The sequence below is a fragment of the Erinaceus europaeus genome, chromosome 4 (assembly GCF_950295315.1).
Source record: "Erinaceus europaeus chromosome 4, mEriEur2.1, whole genome shotgun sequence".
NCBI classification, from domain to species: Eukaryota; Metazoa; Chordata; class Mammalia; order Eulipotyphla; family Erinaceidae; genus Erinaceus; species Erinaceus europaeus.
This window is the reverse complement of record NC_080165.1, coordinates 96,696,844-96,715,547: the sequence shown is the minus strand read 5'-3', so window position 1 is coordinate 96,715,547 and position 18,704 is coordinate 96,696,844.

The window sequence follows — 18,704 nt, the reverse complement described above, 5'->3', positions numbered from 1 at the left end:
CAAATGATAGTTTAGAAGACCTTTGGGACTCTAATATCAGAGACTCTGACAAATAAAAAAAAGAGACATTTGTAGAATAAAAGTCAAAAGATCACATATTGGGCTGGGGGTAGATAGCATAATGGCTATGCAAAGAGACTCTCATGCTTAAGGCTCCAAAGTCTCAACTTTAGCAGTGCTCTGGTAAAAATACATAATAATAAAAAATAAATAGGTTACATATTACATATAACAGAAGAGGTGTGAAAATGGTGAGAAAGTTATAAGAATGAGTAAAAAGGAGACAAGTTATGCATGAAAGATTAAGAAGGGTAAGCTAAGGTTGGGGAGGTAGAGATAGTGTAACAGTTGTTTATGCCTGAGGCACCAGAAATCCTAGGTTCAGTCCCCAGAGCTGATCAGTACTCTGACTGAAAAAAAGAAAAGGAGGGTAAGAGAGTGACATAGTCAGTCCTAGAGGTACAGGGGTAGTCAGAAGGGAAAGAAGTCTCTGAAGGAAAGGGAAGAGAACAGGACATGAATTGAAAATAGTTACTCATTCCTCTTCCCTTTATTCCATTCATTGATCCTTCTTTGATTATCCCCCACTCCACACACAGACAAATAGAAATTAAGCAACTATTTTATGCTTAGCACTCTCTTAAACAGGAAGAGAGTGGGTAGTAAAATGTGGATCATATTGCATACTGTGATCAGAGCTATAATGAAAGTTTGTGTAAGATAACATTCTATGTTGATTATATTTTTTAAATGAAACAGCCTTTACTTCTTATAGGTTAAAAAGGATGAAGCAGAGTTTAATAGAGACAGAAAGTTATCTCTAATAGAAGAGTAAGATGACTTCTGTTCAGGGAAGAAGGGGTCATCACATGCAGATGGCAAATAAACAGAGGAGTAAGAAAAAGTAAAGGAGTAAGGGTTGAGATGGCAAAAGTCTAATTTCCTCAGCTAGCAATTAGAAATATATAAACCACTTGTCTTCATGCTCTATTATTGTATATGTTATAAGTTGATAATTTTTTCTTTATTGGGAGGGATTAATGGTTTATAGTCAGTAGTCCACCAGGTCCTCTTCTGCCATCATGTTCCAGGACCTGAACACTTCTCTACACCCTAGAGTCTTTTGCTTTGGAGCAATACACCAATTTCAGTCCAAGTTGTGCTTTGTGTTTTCCCTTCTGTTCTTCTTTTTCAAATTCTGTCCATAAGTGAGATCATCCCATATTCATCCTTCTCTTCTTGGCTTATCTCACTTAACATCATTCCTTCAAGCTCCATCCAAGATGAGGTGAAAAAGGTGAATTCACCATTTTTAATAGCTGAGTAATATTCCATTGTGTATATAAACCAACAACTTGCTTAGCCACTCATCTGTTGTTGGACACCTGGGTTGCTTCCAGGTTTTGGCTATTACAAATTGTGCTGCTAAGAACATAGGTATACATAAATCTTTTTGGGTGGGTGTGTTTGGTCCCTTAGGATATATCCCCAGTAGAGGAATTGATGGGTAATAGGGTAAGTCTACTTCTAGCCTTCTGAAAGTTCTCCAGCCTGCTCTCCACAAGGGTTGGGCCATTTTACAATCCCATCAGCAGAAAGCTAATAATTTTGATTAATTTTGTCACCATTCATTCATTCATTCATCATTCATTCATTCATTCAATGAAGCATGAATATCTACTATATACTACACAGATTCTCATCTGTATAGACCTGGTTGACTTTCCTAGATAATATGTATAAAGAATACTTTACCTTATTATACTTTTATACTTCATATATTCAAATATATATATGCACAGGCACAGTAAAGGAAATCTATATTAGTTTTTATATGATTTCTTCTTAGTATAATTGGGAAGCACTCTCTATTTTCATTTCATGCTTATTTGTTGGGAAATTGTGCAGATGTGGTTGAACATTGGCAGGGCTCACAAACCACCATATTTCCATGCAAGTATTATTATTTACATACCAATCTTCTGCTTTGTCTTAGAAATGACTGCAGGTCTCCCCACCATGTTATCCCCTCAGGGTATTGCTAATTCCTGCCAGTTAATACCATCACAACAGTTGCTAAGGATGCTTCCACCTTTCCAGCATGCCTTTGGCCTCTCTCCACCCCCTTTCCTAGCCATTTCTGTTTCTGACTTGCCACTTCCAGTATTACCCCATAAAACCCACGTCTGTTCGTGGCTTTGCTCTCTTTTCTCTCCTGTGTCCTGACCTGGAGAAGGGCTGGCATGCAGAATGGGAGGCGACCATTGCAGTTTGGCACCACTTGGCCTAACCCGCAGTGCTCACCCCCGACTCTGGAGCCCCGCATCAATAAAGAATTGTATTACCGCGCCACCACGAGTCCCTGGATCCTCTCTCCCATCTGCAGTGCTAGCCTGACACTTATTCACTGATCCCAGCTTATTTTTTGAAATGTATTTATCTTAATGAGAGAACCACGGGCATGAGAACAGAGCATTCACTGCTCAGCTCTGGCATAAGTGGAAGTGGTAAGGTATTTAATCTGGGGTGGGGGTCTCAAACTGCTACCTTATGCTTTACTAGTGAACTAGCTTCTCCTCCAGCCCTGCCTGTGTGTAACCCTTTTCTTAGCATCTCACTGGTTCTTGGTTTGTTCATCCCTGCTTCATTTCACATTCTTGAAGCTTTGTGCATATATACAGTCATCTTGGAACCTGATAAAGTGTTTTTGGTCAGGTGACTGGGTGGTGATGTGCCTGGCTAAGTGCGCTTATCACTACGTGCAAGGACTTGCTCCTCACCTTCAGAGTGGATGCTTCATATTGGTGAAGCAGGTCTTAAGGTATTTTTCTCTTTCCCTCTGTTCTATATCTCCTCTTGTCCCTTCTCAGTTTCTCTCTGTCCTAGAAAACAAAATAGAAAAAAGAAAAACAATGGCCACTAGGAGTATTGTATTCGTAGTATCAGCACCAAGTCCCAGCGATAGCCCTGGTAGCAATTAAAAGAAAATCCTTTGTCATCATAAAGTAGATGATTAAGGAACTAGTCACAGTAACCATGTGATGGTTACGGAGTCCTTTTCTTGAACCAGACTCTATTTTGAGTGTTTTTGTTGCTGTGGTTGTTAATGTACTGACTCACTTAACTTTCATGAAGATTGTATTGTTATCAGCATGTCTCAGGTGGACATGCTTAGAGTCACAAGGACAGTGAGCTGTGGCTGAAGGCTGCTTGATACAAAATTGTGACTGGCCCTTCCAGGTGTGGAATTAACAATGTCTGGGTCTAGAGCTCATAGCCCTGCTCAGTGTTCCTGCTCAGTGTGCATCAGGAGCTAACTGCACTCCAGAGAATGTGTCCAGAGCTCAAAGTGCATTAGGTCAACAAACTCTAATAACTTCTCCATGGGAGAGGCACTGCTAGTATTGCTTACTCTGAGATGAAACAAAAGCATCAACTAGCATGGTAGAAATCATGGAGTGGATGAAAACCTGCATCACTGCTTTACCATTTCAGATGGACACTGGAGCTATCTCTTCCCCATTTATCTTCCAATAGTGAGCAAAGCTTATAAATTCACAATGCTTATGATTAAACTTTAGGAGGTCAATCATAGTCCCTCTCCCTCTTCTTTTCCTCCTCCCCTGCCTCCCCTGCCTCTCATACCCTTTAATTACAGCTACTTAAAGTGTTTTCTTTTTCTCTCATCATACCATAGGTTTCAAGCTATGTACTCTATATCAAATTATTTGAGTTCATATTCCTTCCTGATATTTACTATTTATGAGACCTTTGGTTACCTCTCTGCACCTCAGTTTTTGTTATTGGTGAAGTGGATATACATATTTATGCAATTTCATAGTTCTTCTGAGGATCAAATTTCCCCCATGGAATGAACTTTTAAAACTGTGCTGTGGCATATTATATGCTCAATAAATACTAACATTTTCTGTCATATTCTTCTTTCCCTCACGTTTTTTTTTGTACTTCTCTGGAGTTATCATTTTCAAATATAAATCAAGGACACTGTTCTAAAAGGTGACTTTGAGCCTGCTGGGGGTGGGGATATCTCTTCCTAGGGATTAATTTTCTAAAATGCCAGTCATCATAATAACCTTTATTATGCCAGGTCCTGCAATGCTGCAGTAAAAATGTGACATCACTATACCTATTTTTTCTCCCCTGCCTTCATAGCCTGATTCATTCTTTTTGCTTGTTCATCTCTAACACAAAGAGGATATATTTATTTCCTGAGATCCAGAATCAACTGGTTTCTGGTAGGAATAAGCTTGTGTATGCATATTCTACTTCAGTGTAACAGCAGAACTCAGTGATATACTGTAGTAATCTCTTATTTCTGGTCCCTGTGTCAACAGACTTATATAGCTATGCTATGAGGGAAATATGTTCTGTGCTTTTGTTCAGTAACTCATGCATGGTATCTTGTGGCATGTGACCATTATTCATGCTGGATATTCCTTATGTGGGAATGGCAAAAGTTAAATGTGCAATTCTAACTATGAAAGCACATCTTAAGCATCTGCTTCTGCCTTGTTTGCTCATAACTCTTCATCAAAACAAGGTCCATGGTCAAACCCAACATCCTTGGGATGGGAACAGTTGCTTTACCTATCATTGTAAGGGTAAGAAAAACATATTTTTAATTATTACATAATACACTATAGCAGAATATTTTATTAACTAATGTTTTATTAGTTATATAATATGATTTATAAGATTGTAAGAATATAATTATAATAGTGGTACAATTACATATAGTTCCCACCATCAGAGTTCTGTGTACCATCCCCTCCATTGGAAACTTTCCTATTCTTTATGTATTCTTAACATATTTATGTATTTTATATTTTTTATTAATAACAAGGAAAAACTGACAAAATCATAGAATAAGAGGGGCACAACTCCACACAGTTCCCACCATGAGAACTCTGTATCCCATCCCCTTACCTGATAGCTTTCCTATTTTTTATCCTTCTGGAAGTATGGACCCAAAGTCATTATGGGGTGCAGAAGGTGGAAGTTCTGGCATCTGTAATTGCTTCCCCGATGAACATGGGCATTGACAATTTGATCCATATTCACAGCCTGTCTCTCTCTTTCTCTAGTAGGGCAGGAATCTGGTGAAGTGTGATTTATTTTTGTTTTAGTTTTCTTGGGTTTGAATCATCAAAGATGTACTTTAGGTGGGAAAGTATTCCACCAGTTTTTTCCTCTAAGTATTTGATAGTTTCTGGTCTAACATCCAGGTCCTTGATCCACTTGGAGTTAACTTTTGTTTCTGGTGAGATAAAGTGGTTCAGTTTCATTTTTCTACATGTTTCAACCCAGTTATCCCAGCACCATTTATTGAAGAGAGCCTCCTTTCTCCATTTAATGTTTTGTGGCCCCTTATGAAAGATTATATGTCCATAGATGTGGAAGTTTATTTCTGAAAATTCAATTCTGTTCCACTGGTCTTTTTGGTTATTTTTGTTCCAGTACAAGGCTGTTTTGATGATGATGACCTTATATATTGTTTGAGATTTGAGAGTTTGATGCCTCCATTTCTGTTACTTTTCCTCAAGATTATTTGGCAATTCTAGGTGTTTTCTGGTTCCAGATAAATGATTGTAATTTTTGTTCTATTCTCTAAAAGAAGCTTGGTGGAACTTTGATGGGTATCATGTTAAATTTGTATATGGCTCTGGGGAGAATATCCATTTTGATGATATTAGTTCTTCCAATTCATGACCATGGGATGTCTTTCAATTTCTTGGCATTATTTTCTATTTCCTTGAGTAGTGACTCATAGTTTTCAGTATATAAGTATTTCACTTTTTTGGTCAGCTTTATTCCTAGGTATTTTATTGATTTTGCTGCAACAGTGGATGGGAGTGATTTCTAGATGTCTTTTTCCTTGGATTTAGTGTTTGCATAAGGAAATGCCACTGATTTTTGTATGTTGATTTTGTAGCCTATCAGTATAGCCTTGCTATATTACCTAATAATTTTCAGTAGTTTTCTGTTGGATTATGTAGGATTTTCTATGTGTACTATCATATCATCTGCAAATAGTGAGACTTTGACTTCTTCCTTTCCAATATGTATTCCTTTGATTTATTTCTCTTGCCTGATTGCTATGACAAAAACTTCCAATACTATGTTGAAGAGTAATGGTGATATTGGACAACCCTGTCTAGTCCCTGATCTGAGGGGGAATACTTTTAGCTTCTGTCTACTGAGTTGGCTGTAGATTTGCTATATATGGACTCCACTATCTTAAGGAATTTCCCATCTTTTCCCATTTTTTGTAGTGTTTTGAGCATGAATGGGTGTTGGATTTTTGTCAAAGGTGTTCTCTGTATCCTTTGAGATAATCATGTAGTTTTTGGTTTTGCTTTTATTGATGTGGTGAATGACATTGATTGACTTACGTATGTTGAACCAGCCTTGCATTCCTGGGATAAATCCCACTTGTTCATGATGACCAATCTTTTTGATATAGTGCTGTATTTGGTTGGCCAGGATCTTGTTCAATATTTTGGTATCTTTGTTCATTAGAGATATTAATCTGTAGTTTTCCTTTTTTTGTGTGTCCTTATCTGCTTTTAGTATCACGGTGATGTTGGCTTCATAGAACGTGGAAGGGGGTTTTTTCTTTGATCTTGTGGAAGAGCTTTAAAAGTATAGGTATTAACTGTTTCCTGAAGGTTTTGTAAAATTTGTTTATAAAGCCATCTGGTCCAGTACTTTTGATGTTGGGAAGATTCTTAATAAGTGTTTCAATTTCTATTTATTTATTATTTTTATTTATTTATAAAAAGGAAACATTGACAAAATCATAAGATAAGAGGGGAACAACTCCACACAATTCCCACCATCAAAACTCTAATACCCTCCCTTGATGACTTTCCTATTCTTTATCCCTCTGGGAGTATGGACCCAAGGTCATTGTGGAATGCAGAAGGTGGAAAGTCTGGCTTCTGTAATTGCTTTCCTGCTGAACATGGGCATTGACAGGCTAATCCATACTCCCAGCCTGTCTCTCTCTTTTCCTATTGGGGAAGGGCTCTGGGGAAGCAGAGATCCAGGACACATTGGTGGGGTTGTCTGTCTAGGGAAGTCTGGTTGGCATCATGCTATCATCTGGAACTTGGTGGCTGAAAAGAGAGTTAACATATAAAGACAAACAAATTGTTGATTAATCATGAACCTAATGGCTGGAATAGTGCAGCTGAAGAGTTGGGGAGGAGGGTCCTCCATTTTGTAGATAGCTAGTAGTCATATTTTTTTTATATTGCAAAGGACCTGTGGCTATACTAGTTTTTTTTTTTTTTTTTTTTCTTTTTTTTTCCCCTGAGCCTGAAACTGATATGCAAGTGGATCCAAGTTATTGTCTGGGGAGATGATGTCATGGCTGGAAAAAGGACCAGAATGCTGGATCAGTGAAGACAGTAGCTCTCAAATATGGGAAAGGTATATAAATATTGTTGACTGTAAACCCCATCGATTTGATCTGATCTGGGGCAAATATTCAGCTGGTGGAGTCATCTGCCCAGGCAGCTCAGGATGGAATCATAGTAGCATCTGGAACTTTCAGTATTTCTGGCTGAAATGCTGTAAGATGGGAATAGAACAATATGTTTAATAAACAGGAACCATAAAGTAAGAATACAACAAATGAAAGTAGGGACCTTAGGGTAGAATAAAGCTAGGAAGTCTATTTTCAGGAATGTTGTGAGGAGCCTATGTCTTAATTGTCTTTGCTTGAGCTTGATATCTGACATGGATGTGGACCAGAAATATTATTTGGGAAGATGGTGTCAAAATTGAGAGTAGAACTAGGAGGCAGGATTAGGGATGAGGGTTGCTTGCCAGCTTCAAAAAGATATATAAATATGATTAACTGTCTACCACAATGATCTAACCTGGGACTCATATCCATTCATATTTAGCAAAGAAACCTGTACAAAAGCAATCTATAGATTCAGTGTAATTCATATTAAAATCCAAAGGACATTACTTCAAGGAAATTGAAGAACTTATCCAAAAATTCATGTAGAACTATATAAAACTACAAGTAAAAAATTCTTTCCTGAGGAAAAAGAAGAAATATGAAGGCATCACAATGCCCAACTTCAGTTAATTCTGCAAAACAATAGTAGTTAAAATCATGTAGTACTGGTACAAAAGTGAACATATGGACCAATGGAACAGGATAGAGTCCAGAACTAAACCCACACATGTACAGGCATTTTATATATGACAAAGGGGCCAGTTTTTAATTTACAGAGTGAGACAAACAGCCAGAGATAGAGAGGGAATGGTACAGACAGAAAGGGAGTGAGACAGACAACTGCAGCACTGCTTCACCACTCACAAAGCTTTTGCCCTGCAGGTGGGTACTCAGGGCTTGAACCTGGGTCCTTAAGCATTGTAACGTGCATTCAAATGAGTGTGTCACCACCTGGCCCCCTACTTTTTATTTATACCCAAATCTCACACAAGTTTCACACAAAAACTAAATAGTATATACAAAGATAAGCTTTCTCATCTCAACCCAGTCTTTTCTCTCAGAATTGTCAATTTTATTTTCATGTCAGCCAGAAAAATCCCCATAACTTATTTTTATATAAGTAGGATTGTTCTTTTATTTATTGGGAGGGATTAGATTACAGTGCAGTTGTTGGCACATGGGCACAAGTCCTCATCTCCCTGTGACAGGTATCTGCAGATCACTTGCACCAACAACTTAGATCCTTTCCCACCACATGTACAAGCACGCCAAAGCCTCAACAGTCCCTTCCTTTCCCCAGAGTACTTTGCTTTGATGCAATATACTACACCCAAAACCCAAAACAAAGTAAAGTCCACTATAGTCCTGGGAAGGTTTGCAGATGAGAAAATGGTTCATTGTGCAAATTTAGGAAAGTTGCATGTTCCCAAGAAATACAGAAATTATATATAGAAATTATAATAGCAATTAGATGTTAAGTAAGCACACAGAGACAAAATGCATTGGATTCTTCACTTAATATATGGAAAAATTAAGATGTTTAGTAAGTGATAAAAGCATAGTATTAGAAATACTAAAAATAAAAAATATTCTAAATAAAAAATTCTAATTTTTTTTAATTTAAAAAAGAAAAAGAAAAAAACAAACAGTTAAACAGAGAGGGGAAAAAGGCATAGTATTAATATTGGGGCAGTTGTTATTAATGTTCTTTTTTGAGGTCAGTCAAATACAAACAGATTTAGGCCCAAAACACATACTTTTTTTTAGTTTTCACATTAACAGTAGCAAGCACATCCAGGGATCTTCAGTCTGTATTTAAGAACACTGTTTAGGCAAAATTTCCTCAATTTGAGTCATGTTCATTTAGTCATTCAAAAACACCGTTAGAGGGTCTGCTTCTTTCTGGGCACTAAGAAAGGTAATGAAGATAAAGATAGAGGTAAATTAAAGGCAAAATGTATGTTCTCAAGAACCTGAAGTCTGGGGTCAGAGAAATAGCTCACTTGAACAGTGCAATTCCTTGCCATATGTGACCCAGGTCCCAACCTCTATAAAAAGAATATACTGAAGTTGAGTACAGCAATGACAGAACAATAAAATATAGCTAGTGAGAGAAGGCAATAAATGCTATCACAGGTGTGAGAGCAGGTCTTTAGAAACACTGATTTTGCAAAATGTTCACAGGAGATTTGGTTGTTACTAATATAAAACTCTTACAAGTGGGCAATCCTAAACTTTCTGAAGTAGGTGAGAACAAACACCATAAAGTTTAGATCAGATAGGGATTAACATCTGAGACAAAAAAAAAAAAAAAAAAAAAAAAAAAACCACTTTCTGTAAGACATATTACTTCTGTCCTTTTACTAAAGTCATCTGGTTTAGTAACAGCTTTTTCCACTGGCTTAATTTCAGTTTGCATTTGGGAAGTAGGGGTAGAAGAAGCATTTAAATATTGGAAGGTGTGGAATAAAACATGTACCCATAAGCATCTGCATATACCACCATATATTGAAATCAAAGATTCTACATTTGGAAAACAGTGCTCTAAAGTGAAAGATAAAGTGTGCACAAGTACTGCACTCTTTTGGGGTATTCACTGCGGATATGTTACTAGATATTTATATACTTATTGGACAAATTTGAATATGTTATAGATAATGATTTATTGTCAGGCAAAGAAGTTCAAGGAATGAAAGGAGAAAAACCAGTGAATTAGTATTGAAGATAATAGACATTAAAAGAAACACACATGGGCTTGGAGTTTGTGTAGAATGAGAAGCATGGAACAAAGTAAACGTAATATAATGTGTTATGTCATTCTTGTAAAGTGAAAGAGAGAGAGAGAGAGAGAGAGAAATGGTTAAAAAAGAAGACAAAGAACAGAAGCAGAGGCATCACACTCCCAAATCTCAAATTGTATTATAGGACTATTATAATCAAAACTGCTTGGTATTGGAACATAAATAGAAACACTGACCAGCAGAATAGAACTCAAGAGTCCAGAAATAAGCCCCCACACCTATGGACATCTAATCTTTGACAAAGGAGCCCAGACTTAAATGAGGAAAGATGAGTCTCTTCAACAAATGGTGTTGAAAAACTTGGGTTGAAACATGCAGAAGAGTGAAACTGAACCACTATCTTTCACCAAACACAAAAATAAATTCTAAATATATTAAAGACTTGGATGTTAGACCAGAAAATATCAAATATTTGGAAGAAAATCTTGTCAGAACTTTTTTTCCATCTAAATTATAAAGACATCTTTAATGATACAAATCCAATTATAAAGAATACAAATAAATATATAAATAAAAAAACAAACAGGATTGCATCAAATTAAAAAGATCTGCACAACAAAAGAAACTACCGCTCAAGGGGTTGGGCAGCAGTGCAGCAGGTTAAGTGCATGTGGTGCATAAGGATCCCGGTTCGAGCCCCCAGCTCCCAACCTGCAGAAGAGTCACTTCACAGGTGGTGAAGCAGGTCTACAGGTGTTTATCTTTCTCTCCCCCCTATGTTTTCCCTTCCTCTCTCCATTTCTCTCTGTCCTATCCAACAATGATGACATCAATAATAACAGCAATAATAACTACAACAACAATAAGAAAAAAGAAAAAAGAAACTACTACCCAAAGAAATCCCTTACAGAATGGGAGAAGATATTTACATGCCATATATCAGTCAAGAGGCTAATAAACAAAATATATAAGGAGCTCACCAAACTCAGCTATAAGAAAATAAATGACCCCATCCAAAAATAGGGAATGGATATGAGCAGAATATTCACGACAGAAGAGGTATAAAAGGGCAAAAAACATGAAAAAAATATCCCAAGTCATTGTCAGAGAAATTCAAATGAAGACAATAATGAGATACTACTCTACTCCTCTGAGAATGTCATTCATCAGAAAAGGTAACAGCAGCAAATGCTAGAGAGGTTGTGGTGACAAAGGAACCGTCTTGTACTGCTATTGGGAATATAAATTAGTCCATCTGTGGAGAGCAGTCTGGAGAACTCTGAGAAGACAAGAAGTGGATCTACCCTAAGACCCTGCAATTTCTTTCCTGTGGATATATCCTAAGGAACCAAACACATCCACCACCAAATATCGGTGTATACCTATGTTCATAGCAGCACAATTTGTAATGCCAAAAACCTAGAAGCAACCCAGGTGTCCAGCAACAGATGAATGGCTGAATAAGTTGTGGTCTATATACAATGGAATACAACTCAGCTATTAAAATGGTGAATTCATCTTCTTCATCTCATCTTGGATGGAGCTTGAAGGAATCATGTTAAGTGAGGTAAGCCCAAAAGAGAAGGATGATCTCACTCATAGACAGAAGTTGAAAAATAAGAACAGAAGGAAAAACATAAAACAGAACTTGGACTGAAATTGGTGTATTGCACCAAAGTAAAGGACTCTGGGGTGTGGGGATGTTGGAAAGTGTTCAGGTCCTGGAACATGATAGCAGAGGAGGACCTTGGGGCTTGATTTGTTATGTGGAAAACAGAAATGTTACACATGAACAAACTACTGTATTTTACTATTGATTGTAAACCATTAATCCCCAAATAAAGAAATATAAAAGGACTTGTTGAAAGACCGTTTCAGTGGCCAATTGGTATCCATTTAGACAACAAAATAAATGATATTACTGGATTATATCTCTAGAATAAAATATATACCCTTGAATTAATGGTGGCATAAATAAGTGAATAAATAAGGGAGGAGATAGCATAGAACTTTCTTATAGAAAAACTCAACTAATGTTTAAGCACATATGTTATAGTGTGCAGGGACCCAGGTTCAAGCCCCCAGTCCCTACCTGTAGGGGGGAAGCTTCATAAATGGTGAAGCAGAGCTGCAGGTGTCTCAATGTCTCCCTCTTCCCTCTCAATTTAGGGTTGCCTCTATCCAATAAATAAATAAATAAATAAATAAAATTTTAAAAAAAGAAAGAAAAACTCAACTAATAATGGAAAAGGTGTAGAGGCATATCAATTCACGTTTAACCTAATCCTTCAGTGACAACTATTTCAGACAAGATTTATAAGGAGGTATAAAGTTGGTGAAAGTTTCAGAAGGGATGGCATGCCAATATATTTTTAAACTATCTCTTTGTGGCCATGTATTATTTGATATAGATATGAATTGCTGGTTAACTCCTTGTGAGTTCTAGAGAAGAAGCAATGGCTGATATCGGAATTGAGAGACCACTCTAGTGGTCTTCATGTAGAGTGCAAGTACTGTTGGGGGCACAGGGAGCAGAAGCTCAGCTCCGGCAGCTTACAGACTATGTACTGTCTTGCATTTCCCAGGTAGGGGGCAGCAGATAACTGAAAATGATGTTCAGAAGACTTTCATGAAATGGGCAGCTGGTAGGCACCAGGGAACTGTCCATGGTTCTGAGATATCTCCAAGGCTTAACCTGTCAAGGCATTGTTATAGGTCATATTAGATTTTTCTGTTAGAAGTGATTGGATATGTATGATCTCCTTAAGTTACTAAGTGGTAAGGTTTTGTGTGTGTGTGTGTGTGTTTGTACATATACTTGAACTCATAAGTGATCCTGTTTGTGAAGTCAGGCTTTGAAGCAGTACAGAGCCTTGAATGGGAAGTGATATACGAACAACATAACCAAAACTTTATTTATAACAAGTTTCACAAAGTGTAATTCCAACTTTATCTACAATATAATTTCCCAAGTTTCCAAACCTTGCCAAATTTAACTATGGAAATCACAATTTGAGGTCAAGTTTTTGATGGAAGGAATTGTGTAGGGATTGATAAAATAGACTTTATTTTTTCAAAAATTTTCTGATAATTCACATTGCCTCTGAAGTGTATACCATTTTTTTTTTCAAAATCAGGTGATTTCACCAGTTTTACATTCAGATAGAAACAGAGTCAGGGAGAGACACCACAGCACCAGAAATTCCTCCAGTGTCCTAGCACCTTTCACTTGGGCTGTGCACTTGGCAAGACATGCATCCAACCCAGTGAGATATCTCTCTGGCCCTAAAAATAACTTTATTTTTTTGCCTCCAGGATTATCACTAGGCGTCTGTGCCTGTACCAGGAATCCACCGCTCCTGGAGGCCTTTTTTTGGCCTTTTGTTGCCCTTGTTTATCGGTGGTGTTGTTAATATTATTATTCTCATCATTGTTGGATAGGACAGAGAGAAACTGAGATGTGAGGGGAAGACAGAGGGGGAGAGAAAGATAGACACCTGTAGACCTGATTCACTGCCTGTGAAGTGACTCCCCTACAGGTGGGGAGCCGGGGGCTTGAACTGGATCCTTATGCTGGTCCTTGTGCTTTGCACCATGTGCGCTTAACCCAATCCACTACCACCCGGACCCCTCCTAAAATAACTTTAGGCCCTAAAGTTATATATTGAATACTCACTACGCATCAGGAACTGCTCTAGATCCTTCACATTTAGTGTTGAGTGGTGTTACTATTCTCATGGAGTTTTTATTTTCCTTATAGGAAGGGAGGGACAGAGATAGATATATTAGTTATATATGTTCAAATTTGAAAGATTAATGGATTTTTAAATTTCAGAACCATTTAATTAGACTTCTAAATAGTACAGTTAAACCTGTTCTTTTCTATAGGAACTCGGCATATGACTTTGCCATCAGATTGGTCATTTGTTTGTCCTTTTTGATGGTACTGTCTCCCAGAACCTTCCTGGTCCCAAGAGAGATAGCCCATTTCTACATTCTGGCCCATGGTTTATCTTGGAATTAGTTACCTCCTGTGACTCCACTCTCCTTCCTTAGGACAACAAAGAGTGCACAGTCCTTGCTGTGACAACAGATGAGTCTGTTTTTCTGGAGACACCTTCTTCTACAGAAGGAGCCAAAAAAAAAAAAAAAAAAAAGCAAACAATATACTCCCCCAACATACATGCTTTTTAAAAAATAAAAAACGCTGTTTTGTACTCAGCTGGTGCCCTCTTCCCTAGAAGAAGAATTTATTCGATCAGCAAGTCCATTGAACACTGAATAAAAGTATAAAGAAACACTGGTTATGCTGCATTGCCTTATTGGAAGCCTCTTGGCATAATGTGTGAGCTCCAGCCTGTCAACGTATTTTACAGTAACACTGATGTTTTCACCCTGTGCTTCAGAGTCAGGCACACAGAACTCATATTTCAACCCAAACTCAATTTGCATAGTGAAGATAACATCTCATCTTTCAAAGCTGCCTGCTCTCCTGAGATCTCTTACCCTCAGTTGAAACTCTCCTGTTCTCTATACAAGCCAATGTTCTGTAATTAGTTCAAACAAGAACTAAAGCCCTTTGGAATTGTTGATTTTTATGTGATGTCACTCCCAGTTCTGACAAAAGTGGACTGATTATGTACTGCCACCTCTTCACAATATGGACAGCAAAGACATTCCCAAGTCTAGGGAATATAGATGATACCACTTTTGACTTTGAAGTAATGAATTCCTGCTGCTATGAAAAACTATTGTGCTAGGAAGCTGTAGTTACAAGGTAAGCAGAAAATATTAAATATTATTTAATTACAAAGAGATAACTCAAGAATTATCATCTTCTGATTTATAAAGCCACCATTTATGGGGACCAGCAGAAGTGCACTAGGTTAAATGTAAATAGTACTAAGCCCAAGGACCTGTGTAAGGATCTTTGTTTGAACCCCTGGCTCCTCGCCTAGAGGAGGGTTGCTTCACTATGGTGAAGCAGGTCCTCAGCTGTCTCCTCAGCTGTCTATCTTTCTCTGTGTCTCCCCTCCTCTCTCAATTTCTCTGTCTTATCCAATAAAAAAAAATGAGGAAAATGGCCACCAAGAGCAGTGGATTCATAGTGCAAACACTGAGCCCCAGAGAAAACCCTGTAGGCACACACACACACACACACACACACACACACACACACACACACACACACACACACACCACCTACATACCTACATACCTACCTACTTACCTACCTCTGAGAAGTTGGTGCAGTAGATAAAGCTTTGGATTATCAAGCATGAGGTCCTGAGTTTGATCCCCAGCAACACATGCAGCAAAGTGATGTCTGATTCTCTCTCTCATCCTATCCTTCTCCTTAATAAATAAATACAATATTAGAAAAAGAGCATGGGAGTCGGGCTGTAGCGCAGCGGGTTAAACGCAGGTGGCGCTAAGCTGAAGGACCGGCGTTAGGATCCCGGTTCGAGCCCCCGGCTCCCCACCTGCAGGCAGGTCCCTTCACAGGCGGTGAAGCAGGTCTGCAGGTGTCTGTCTTTCTTTCCCCCTCTCTGTCTTCCCCTCCTCTCTCCATTTCTCTCTGTCCTATCCCACAACAACGACATCAACAATAACTACAACAATAAAAAAAAAAAAAAAAAAAAAGAAAAAGAGCATAATCTTCCTGTCATTTATTAAATGTCTTATCTGTATCAAAATCCAGGCCCAAAGTAATGAGCAATGAAGATACAGACCCTTATTATGTGATGGGAAATTAGAGAGTTTTCCTAGGTTAGAAGTTTTGGGGAAAAAATGAGCTGGGTCTAGAGAAAGTACAGGTATGAAGATATGAGGTTATGAAGATCCCAAGAGTAGTGAGGATTTCTGCATAAAAAGATCACAGCTGTTTGTTCAAAAAACATATTTACCATTAGTTCATAATATTATGAAATATGGTAGTACAAGTTCACATCTCTAAGTGTATGCTTTTTTGTACCCACTGGCAAAGTTCTATGCACCTGGATTCTTGATATATAAAGGGAATTTTTTTTAAGTTCTTGTGGATGCATTTAAACATATTCGTTTCTAACTAAACATAAAAAATAAGGGCAAGGGAAGAAGACAAAAGCTGGTATACATTTTATGTTCAAGGATTCAGATAATCTATATGAGCATACGAAAATCACCTGGAAATCTTTGAGAAAAACATGTATCTGCACTTCAGAGCAAAAATGTTAAATTATAATCCTTGGGGGGTAGATTCCAGTCATATTTAGTTTTCAGAACTTTCCAGGTGATTTTATTTCTTTTTTTTTTAATTTTTTAAATTTTTTTAATTTTTTATTTAAGAAAGGATTAAGTAACAAAAATCATAGGGTACGTTACAATTCCCACCACCCAATCTCCATATCCCACCCCCTCCCCTGAGAGCTTTCCCATTCTCTATCCCTCTGGGAGCATGGACCCAGGGTAATTGTGGGTTGCAGAAGGTAGAAGGTCTGGCTTCTGTAATTGCTTCCCCGCTGAACATGGGCGTTGACTGGTTGGTCCGAACTCCCAGTCTGCCTCTCTCTTTCCCTAGTAGGGTGGGTCTCTGGGGAAGCTGAGCTCCAGGACTGCCGGGATAGCCTGAGGGTACATCTTCCTGAGCTAGTGCTCTCTGGCTTGGAGAGAACTCAACTGGAGCCGATCTAGGCTGCTGCGTGGGAGAGGGATCAGGAACTCGTGCCGCACTAACTTCCGCAGGAGATACACTCTGGAACTCTCGGAGCCGGAAAGCAATTTCCAAGTGTCTTTAATCAGAAGAGCAGCTGTTTTTATACTCTCCAAGTAGGGTTGAAACAGGATGTGATATAGAGAGGGTGGAGAGAAAAGTGACTGGTGAAAATCAGAGTGTGACAAGGAGGGGGTGGAACAGGCGAGAATCCTATCACTGAACCACCAATGCCCTGGAGGGAGTGCTTTATGTAAATGTAAAAGTGATTTATGTAAATAGACCAAAGCTTTGGATCAGTAAATCCCTATATAGGCATATGGTTAAGCAGAAGCCAGGGGGAGGTGGCATACTACCCAACATCTCCCCCTTTCTTTTTAACTATTTGCCATAGTATCAGGAGTGCAGGGCACTTTGTGAGGTAGGGAGACTGATAAGAGGCACACCTTTTTTTGGGGTTCTACTGTCCCTCCTTGCTCAACCTCTCCGTGGAGAGAGAGACTAACAGGATTGACACACCCCTCAGGCTCAAGCCCTTCTAAGCTCAATCATATCCTCACAATTCCCCAACATCTTCCTCTTACTTAATGGCCATATAGAACTGGGTCAATGTCTGTAAAAGGCTTCATCTCTGTCAGGGGAATAGCAGTGTAGGGGTGAACAGAAACCTGTTGGGAAGAAAGCAGAATGATAGTGTGTAAGTGTCTTCAAAAAGAACTAGCACAAGACAGGGAGGGATAAGTAAGAGTAGCAAGAGACAGAGTGAGCCTGATGGGTGGAGGAGTGGGGGCCTGATAAGCCGAGGGGATAGAGGGGTGATCTGGCATTGCAAAATCCCGAGTCAGCTGGCGGAAAGTTCTATGAACTGCTACAGTCATTCTTCAAGAAGTCCAACAGTATAAAAGGAGTGTCCAGCAAGTTCTATAGAAGCATCAGTCCAATGTCAACGGCCAGGAAATAAATGCTACACGTCTATCTTGATGGAGGAGGATGGCCACTGGAACTTTTCTTCTCTGTAGAGAGTGACCTGGAACTGCCAAAACATGGTGGGCGAAACAGAAGCAGGAAGAGCAGACACCGATGGTTGAGAGAAAGGCAGTAGGAAAGTCTTGTCCTTTGGAGTCTGTGAATCAGGTTCTCCAGATCGTGTCAGGTCTCAACATGGGTTTTGGGGGATGGCTGTAATTGTGGGTGATGTCAGAGGTCAGGGGTCCAAGATGGATTTCTGGGGATTCTATATGAGCAGATGCTTCTTTATGTGAAGGCTTGTCATAGCTGTAGTCAATTACTTATGAAAAAACTTTGTAACAAATTAGAAGTTTACTACAATTGATAACTCAATGATTATAATTGGTTTAGGTATCTTTATAATTTCGTGTAAAGGTCATCTTATGTGACCTCATGTAGCAGTCTTTATATAGCAAAATTTTCATATAGAATTTAAGTCACATATATTGATTCTTAACTATTTTTACATTGGGTTTTTAAGCAAATTCAGGTTACTAGAGTTAACACATTTTAGTGACAATTTTTTTTTTGGTACATTTACAATATCGGATTGATGCCAAATTTGTTGTGGATTAATTTCCACAAGATAGCTTACAGGACATTTTTGGGGGCCCTCCAAAAATGTCCTGTATAGAGGATTTGTATTTTAACTTAGGAGATGATGAATTGTCACATTGAATATTTAGAGTTTTACCTTAAACACTCAGTTACTTAAATGAATTTATTTTACCTCTTGTCGTAAAAATGTAGCTTCGAAGTTACAATTTAA